Below are 7,074 nucleotides of genomic sequence, written 5' to 3'. Positions count from 1 at the left end.
TTTGGGAATCAAAGTGATGCTGGCTTCATAGAATGAGTCCAGAAGTTTTCCTTCCCTTTCTATTTTTTTTTTTTTTTTTTTTGGAACAGCTTGAGAAGAATGGGTATTAACTCTGTTTCAAGCGTCTGGTAGAATTCCCTAGGGAAGCCATCTGGTCCAGGACTCTTATTTGTTGGGAGATTTTTTATAACTTTTTCAATTTCTTCACTAGTTATAGTTCTGTTCAAATTTTCTATTTCTTCCTGTTTGAGTTTTGGTAGTGTGTGGGTGTTTAGGAATTTGTCCATTTCTTCCAGGTTGTACAGTTTGTTGGCATATATTTTTTCATAGTATTCCCTGATAATTGCTTGTATTTCTGAAGGATTGGTTGTAATAATTTCATTCTGGTTGTAAAAATTTCATTTTTTTTAACTTTTTATTTTGAAAGAGAGAGAAAGCATGAGTCAGATGCTTAACCAACAGAGAGCCACCGAGGCACCCCAGATATGATCATTTTTAAGCCATACCTACAAAGGTTTATGCTCTAAACTTTGAAAAATAGATTGTAAGACAGATAACAGGTTTAATGAAATGTCTTACAGACACATTATGTCAACTTAATAAACTTAGCATTTATTAAAATGTCATTTTAAAGCTTATAGGCTAGATTTTCTCACTTCATAAGAAATCCTGAGCATGCAGGGGTGCCTGGGTGGCTTAGTCGGTTAAGCGTCCGACTTTCGCTTAGGTCATGATCTCGCAGTTCGTGGGTTCGAGCCCCGCGTCGGGCTCTGTGCTGACTGCCAGCTCAGAGCCTGGAGCCTGTTTCAGAGTCTGTGTCTCCCTCTCTCTCTGACCCTCCCCTGCTCACGCTGTCTCTCTCTCTCTCTCCTAGAAATAAATAAAACATTTAAAACAAAATCTTTAAAAAAAAAAGAAATCCTGAGCATGCAGAAAAGTTATTGAGAAATTATATCTGGTAAATTACTTATGGCCAAGTACTTTTAAGAAAAACAATATTATATTATTGCCCTTCTATATCACACACACACAATATTTGATGTGTGTGCATCTGAATGAAGATGATTGCAGGATGCAAAGTAGGGCCTGGAAATATAAAAGCACCGAAGGTTTAGGCAGGCTTCTCCCAGAATTTTTTAGCAGTGACATAGTTTGGTTACATATTCTGGGGGGAAAAGAAGAAAAGACAAAGTGAAATTGGTTTGGGAAAGTTACTATATTGTTGTCTCATTCTAAAATAATCTCAGAGTGCCTGGGTGGCTCAGTTAGTGGGCTTCCAGCTCCTGATCTTGAGTCCGGTCAGATCTTGATCTCAGGGTCATGAGTTTGGCCCCCTGAGGTCGGCTCTACACTGGGTGTGAAGCCAACTTAAAAAAAATTAATAATATATATCCAAACTTTGATATAGCAAAATTTAATTTTCTACTTTGTATGCACCCAAATTGTTCCAGCTCTTTTTAAAAGAATGCATTACTTTTATAATCTAGAAAATAAGGATTTTTAAAGTGAAATAAAATATTCGTGGATCACCTCACAACACTATGTTTGAGAAGTATGAATTTTACAACTTTTTTGGAGAATGAGATGGCACTGCCAAAATAAACACACACACACATACACACAGCTTTTGACCCAACATAACTTTCCACAGTGCACAGAGATCTACAAGAATGTTTAGTCCAGTATTTTTAGTAAAGTTACTGGTCAAAATGTTAGCCAGGATTATATTGTGGAACGGGCTGATGGGAACCAGCCCTGCAACCCAGGAATGAATTATGGGAGTGTACTTTCACTTTCTATAATATGCTTTTCTCTTGTATACATCTTTCAATGTTTTATTTATTTATTTATCTTAATGTTTATTTATTTTTGAGAGAGAGAGACAAAGTATGAGCAGGGGAGGGGCAGAGAGAGAGGAAGACACAGAATCAGAAGCAGGCTCTAGGCTCTGAGCTGTCAGCACAGAGCCCGAAATGGTGCTCAAACTCACTAACTGTGAGATCATGACCTGAGCCTAAGTTGGACACTTAACCCTGGGTGGCTTGGTTGGTTGAACGTCTGACTCTAGATTTGACTGAGCCACCCAGGTGCCCCTCAATATTATATTTAAATTATAGGGCTCAAATTTACTTTTGAATTGCTTCATTCACTCAGAAACTATTTAGTACTTACAGTGTGCCACCAGATTTGCCCCTTCAAATCTGCCCTCACTGGTATAAGATTGGGGTGAGAAAATAATTTAAAAGGGGTGCCTGGGTGGTTCAGTTGGTTAGGCGTCCGACTTTGGCTCAGGTCGTGATCTCACTCTTCATGAGTTTGAGCCCCATGTTGGGCTCTGTGCTGACAGGTCAGAGCCTGGAGCCTGCTTTGGATTCTGTGTCTCCTTCTCTCTCTGCCCCTCCCCTGCTCTTGCTCTCTCTCTCTCAAAAATAAATAAACATTAAAAAATTTTTGAAGGAGACAAAATAGGGAGAAGGTTAACTGTATGTTTTCTGAATACCAGAGAATTTAGTGGTATTCAGACTGGGAAGAAGATAAAATGGAGGGTGCTATCTGAAGAATTCCTTGGTCACATCTTCTAAGGAAGGCCCACCTCGCCAGTGACTTTAGAAAAGAAATTAATAGCTAAAGCTAATTAATTTCTTTAACTATCAACCATCACCTCCAAAACCCAGAGATTTCAAATTGAAAACAAATAGGATTACCTAACCTGCCTTCCATATAATTGTCTTAGTGGATACAAACTATTATCTTTGCTTTCTATATTCTGAAACTATTGAATTAGTAACAATCCCCAGCTTAAATTTAAAAAAAAAAAGAACTTCTTCAAGTTTATTTATTTATTTTTAAAAATTTTAAAGCTTATTTATTTTGAGAGAGAGCAAGTGAGCAGGGAGGATAAGAGAGACAGGGAGAAAGAGAATCCCAAGCAGGCTCTGCACTGTTAGCACAGACCCCGATGTGGGGCTTGAATTCATGAACCATGAGATCTGAGATCTGAGCTGAAATTGAGAGTCAGGCACTTAACCAATTGAGCCACCCAGGCACCCCTTCAAGTTTATTTTTAACATGCAATATAAATCATAAGTAGACAATTATTAGGTCACTCTTGATGGTTTATACAGACAGCTGTGGTGACATTGATTACTCAGAGTCCAGGAAAAGTTAAGAAAAAAATAGCATTCATTGATCAGGAAATATGGGACATACATGGACTCACTTTGGTTTCACAATCTCCCCTCTATAAAAAGTATTAATAAAGGTATTTTATGTTTGGGGAACCACTAAATGGAGGCTGCTCCAGTGACCGAGGCCAGGCCAGAGGATATGAAATGAAGAATCTCATCAACATGCTTTCAGAAGAACAGAATTTAAGAACCAAGGGACTGATTTCCATTAAATGCCTGATTTATGGAATAATGAGACTTATCTCCTGTCCAATGGACATCTGCCAAGAGTCTTTCCTCATCCTCAAGCCACCTAACTTACCGCTTGGACTCTGGCTGGACTTCCCCCTCTTTACACTCCCTACACATTAATAATCCTATCCCAAACCTTCAAGAGACCCTCCTGTAGCTTGCTATAGTATGTGCTTCCTGAATTTCATTTCTTCTATGTCCAAATAAACTCAATTCCAGGTAATTCAAACCTGGCCCGGTTTACGTCAGTTTACCCTAAACTTGCCCCAGTTTACCTCAGTTTGATAGCCTGAACTTAGGAGAAATGCCTCACCATCAAGGCAACCTAACATAAACCAATCACAATCCTCTAACTCATCTAGCTTACTCTACAAAATGGGACCTGCTAGTCTTAAAGGTAAACCCCTAACTGCCTAGCCAATCATGCCCTGTTTCTGTGTTCCTTCTTCTTTTTTTTTTTTTAATTTTTTTTGTAAGGTTTTTATTTATTTCTAGGAGAGAGAGAGACAGCATGAGCAGGGGAGGGTCAGAGAGAGAGGGAGTCACAGACTGAAACAGGCTCCAGGCTCTGAGCTGGCAGTCAGCACAGAGCCCGACGCTGGGCCCGAACCCATGAACCGCGAGATCATGACCCAAGCGAAAGTCGGACGCTCAACCGACTACGCCACCCAGGCGCCCCTCTGTGTTCCTTCTTCTAACACTCTGTAGGACTCACTCTTCTTCAAAATCTCTCAGGAAGAGTGCTCATAGCTTGGCAGGCACTGCACTTCCCCAATCCGTGTATTGTTTTACCTTGAACAAAGGACATCAAACTTTGTCCTTTGTTCAAAAAAGCAATATAATTGCTTTTGCATTTGGCAGCATGGACTCCCAATTTTACAGAAGAACCAAAGAGGGGTTGAGTGTTTCTATACAAGTGCCATCGAGTCCAGCAATATGGCATTATCTATGACATGGCAATCAGTCCTAATACCACCAGCTGAGTCTACCAGGCTAGGAAACAGAGGGTGCTATGTAAGTGTCATAGCACCAGGAAGCCCTGGGCTGGTTTCCTTTGCCAAATTGTTTCAAAGGCCTTGAATTTGACCTATGCCCTGACAGTTTTAAAGCAATGCTTCTTATAAAACTGCTTATTATTAATGTTTTCAGACATCAAAATAAAGCAGAGCGCAATCAACTCCACATACCCATCACTTAGTGAAGCACTGCTTTGGGTTTTTTTCCATTTAAAAACTTGCTGAGGCACATAAGGAGGTCCATGGAAAGAGACAAAATACATAACTGGTTGGCAATCCTAGCTCTGCTATGAATACACTGCGTAGCTTTGAATACTTCAAGGTGCTACTCTGGGACTCGATTTTCTCATTAACTGAAATATAAAACTTGGATGGGATCTGGGGGACTTTCCAGGACTTATATCCTATGCTTTGATTCTAAACTTCATTCATTCAATGTACACTCATTAAGCCACCATTGCATTTTGCCTTAACTAATCGCTCTTTGCCCATTCCTGCTTGTCTACATTCCATTTTTCATCTAGTGGCCTAAAAACGTCAACTTTTAAAAATGCATATCTAGGGGCCCCTGGATGGCTCAGTCAGTTGAACGTTGACTTCAGCTAAGGTCATAATCTTGCAGTTTGTGGGTTCCAGCCCCATGTTGGGCTCTGTGCTGACAGCTCAGAGCCTGAAGCCTGCTTCAGAGTCTATGTCTCCCTCTCTCTCTGACCCTCCCCCACTTGCACTCTGTCTCTCTCTGTCTCTCAGAAATGAATAAAGGTTTAAAAAAAATTTTAATTAACAAATAAAAATAAAAATGCACATCTGATCACCTTATCACATCATTCCTCTGCTAAAATCCCCTCAACTCCTTCACATTTCCTATAGGGCGATGTTCAACAAGGCCTGTTAGGAGCTGCCAGATCCGGCCTGGGCCTGTACTGCTACCGCTTTTCTCACCACCTCCACAGCACTGGCCATTTCCAGCTCAGACTCCCTTCATGTGTCTCTCCAACTACCTAGAGGGTTCCTCTGGGTGTCAATACTCTACCTGCTTCCATCCCAACACAGACACATTCTGCCTGGGCAACTTGTTCTCATTCTTCAGGAGTCCATCTAAATATCATGTCCTCCAGGGAGCCTGCACCTGAACGAGACCAAGTCCTACTAAATCTGTATATGCTCTGTTAGTATTTGAATGTAGTGGACTTCAACACCATTTTAGTTAATTAGTTACTTGTATACTTAACAACTAATTTCCTTCACCAGACTCTACATTGCATAATGTCAGTTTTTACTGTTTTGGTCACCACGGTAATCCCAGCACAGGGCCTGGTACAGAATAGGCATTCAAATACATATTTGTGGACCAATGACACATTCCCTGCTAAGCTTCAGGTATAAAAAGAAACTCAACGTTTAGTGGGAAGGACGGACTGAGATGTGATAGAAGAATGACCATGCATTACTAGAAGTGCTAGGAGGAGGGAGCAGATGAAAAGCAGCTCAGATCCATTAAAGAGAGACCTAACGTAGTTTAGGCCAGAACAGGCTTACCAGACGAGACAGTGACTTTGTGGAGGAAATCCATCCAACAAGACTAGATACAAAGTCTCTATGAAGGCTGGGGTGCAGTGAGAGAGGGGGACAGTCTCAGAGACTTTTTAAAGAATGTTCAGATGCGGACATTCTTAGGTGATATTCCACCAGACTTATTTGTTCTGTGGTCAGGTGCCATCCACCCTTTCTCACTTATAGAATGGGTTGGAAGAAGAGCAACTATTGGTCACTACTAAATTGGGCTTGCTTAGTAAATGAGTAAGAACTGGGTAAGATCTTTTTTTTTTTCCCAAAGAAGAGAGTGGGAATTGCAATTAAGGAGGTAGACTTTTCCTTAACTTAAGCTACAAAATGGCAGCAAATTTTTTTTTTTTTTTCAGAATAATCACTGATAATTTGTCAGCAAGTATAAGGTCATCTTGAGCTGGAAGTCCAAATAAAAAGGATCATTCACATCCAGAGAGAAATGGTAGTCTATTCATTGGCTATCATTATTTTATGATGGTCATATAATTTGCTTCTATTTTATTAGTTTCTATAAATATGAATTTAAATATTTATGTATTATATACTTTATAAATATTAGACTCTATATGTTTTGTGATTTACAACTAATTGGAAACAAAGTTGTAGAGGGGCACCTGGCTGGTTCAGTTGATAGAACCTGTGACTCTTCATCTCAGGGTTATGATTTCAAGACCCATGTTGAGCCTAGAGCTTATTAATTTTTTTTAATATTTATTTATTTTTGAGAGACAGAGAGAGATAGAACATGAGCAGGGGACAGAGAGGGAGGGAGACACAGAATCTGAAGCAGGCTCCAGGCTCTGAGCTGTCAGCACAGAGCCTAATGCAGAGCCTGAACCCATGAACTGTGGGATCATGACCTGAGCCGAAGCTGGACACCCAACTGACTGAAGCACCCAAGCGCCCCAACCTAGAGCTTATTGAAAGAAAAAAGAAAGGCAGGAAGGCAGGAAGGCAGGAGGGAAGGAAGGAAGGAAGGAAGGAAGGAAGGAAGGAAGGAAGGGAAAGAAAGAAAGAAAGAAAGAAAGAAAGAAAGAAAGAAAGAAAGAAAGAAAGAAAGAAAGAAAGAA

This window comes from Hyaena hyaena, unplaced genomic scaffold (assembly GCF_003009895.1).
Source record: "Hyaena hyaena isolate Hyena2069 unplaced genomic scaffold, ASM300989v1 scaffold_329, whole genome shotgun sequence".
NCBI classification, from domain to species: Eukaryota; Metazoa; Chordata; class Mammalia; order Carnivora; family Hyaenidae; genus Hyaena; species Hyaena hyaena.
This window is presented reverse-complemented; position numbering follows the sequence as displayed.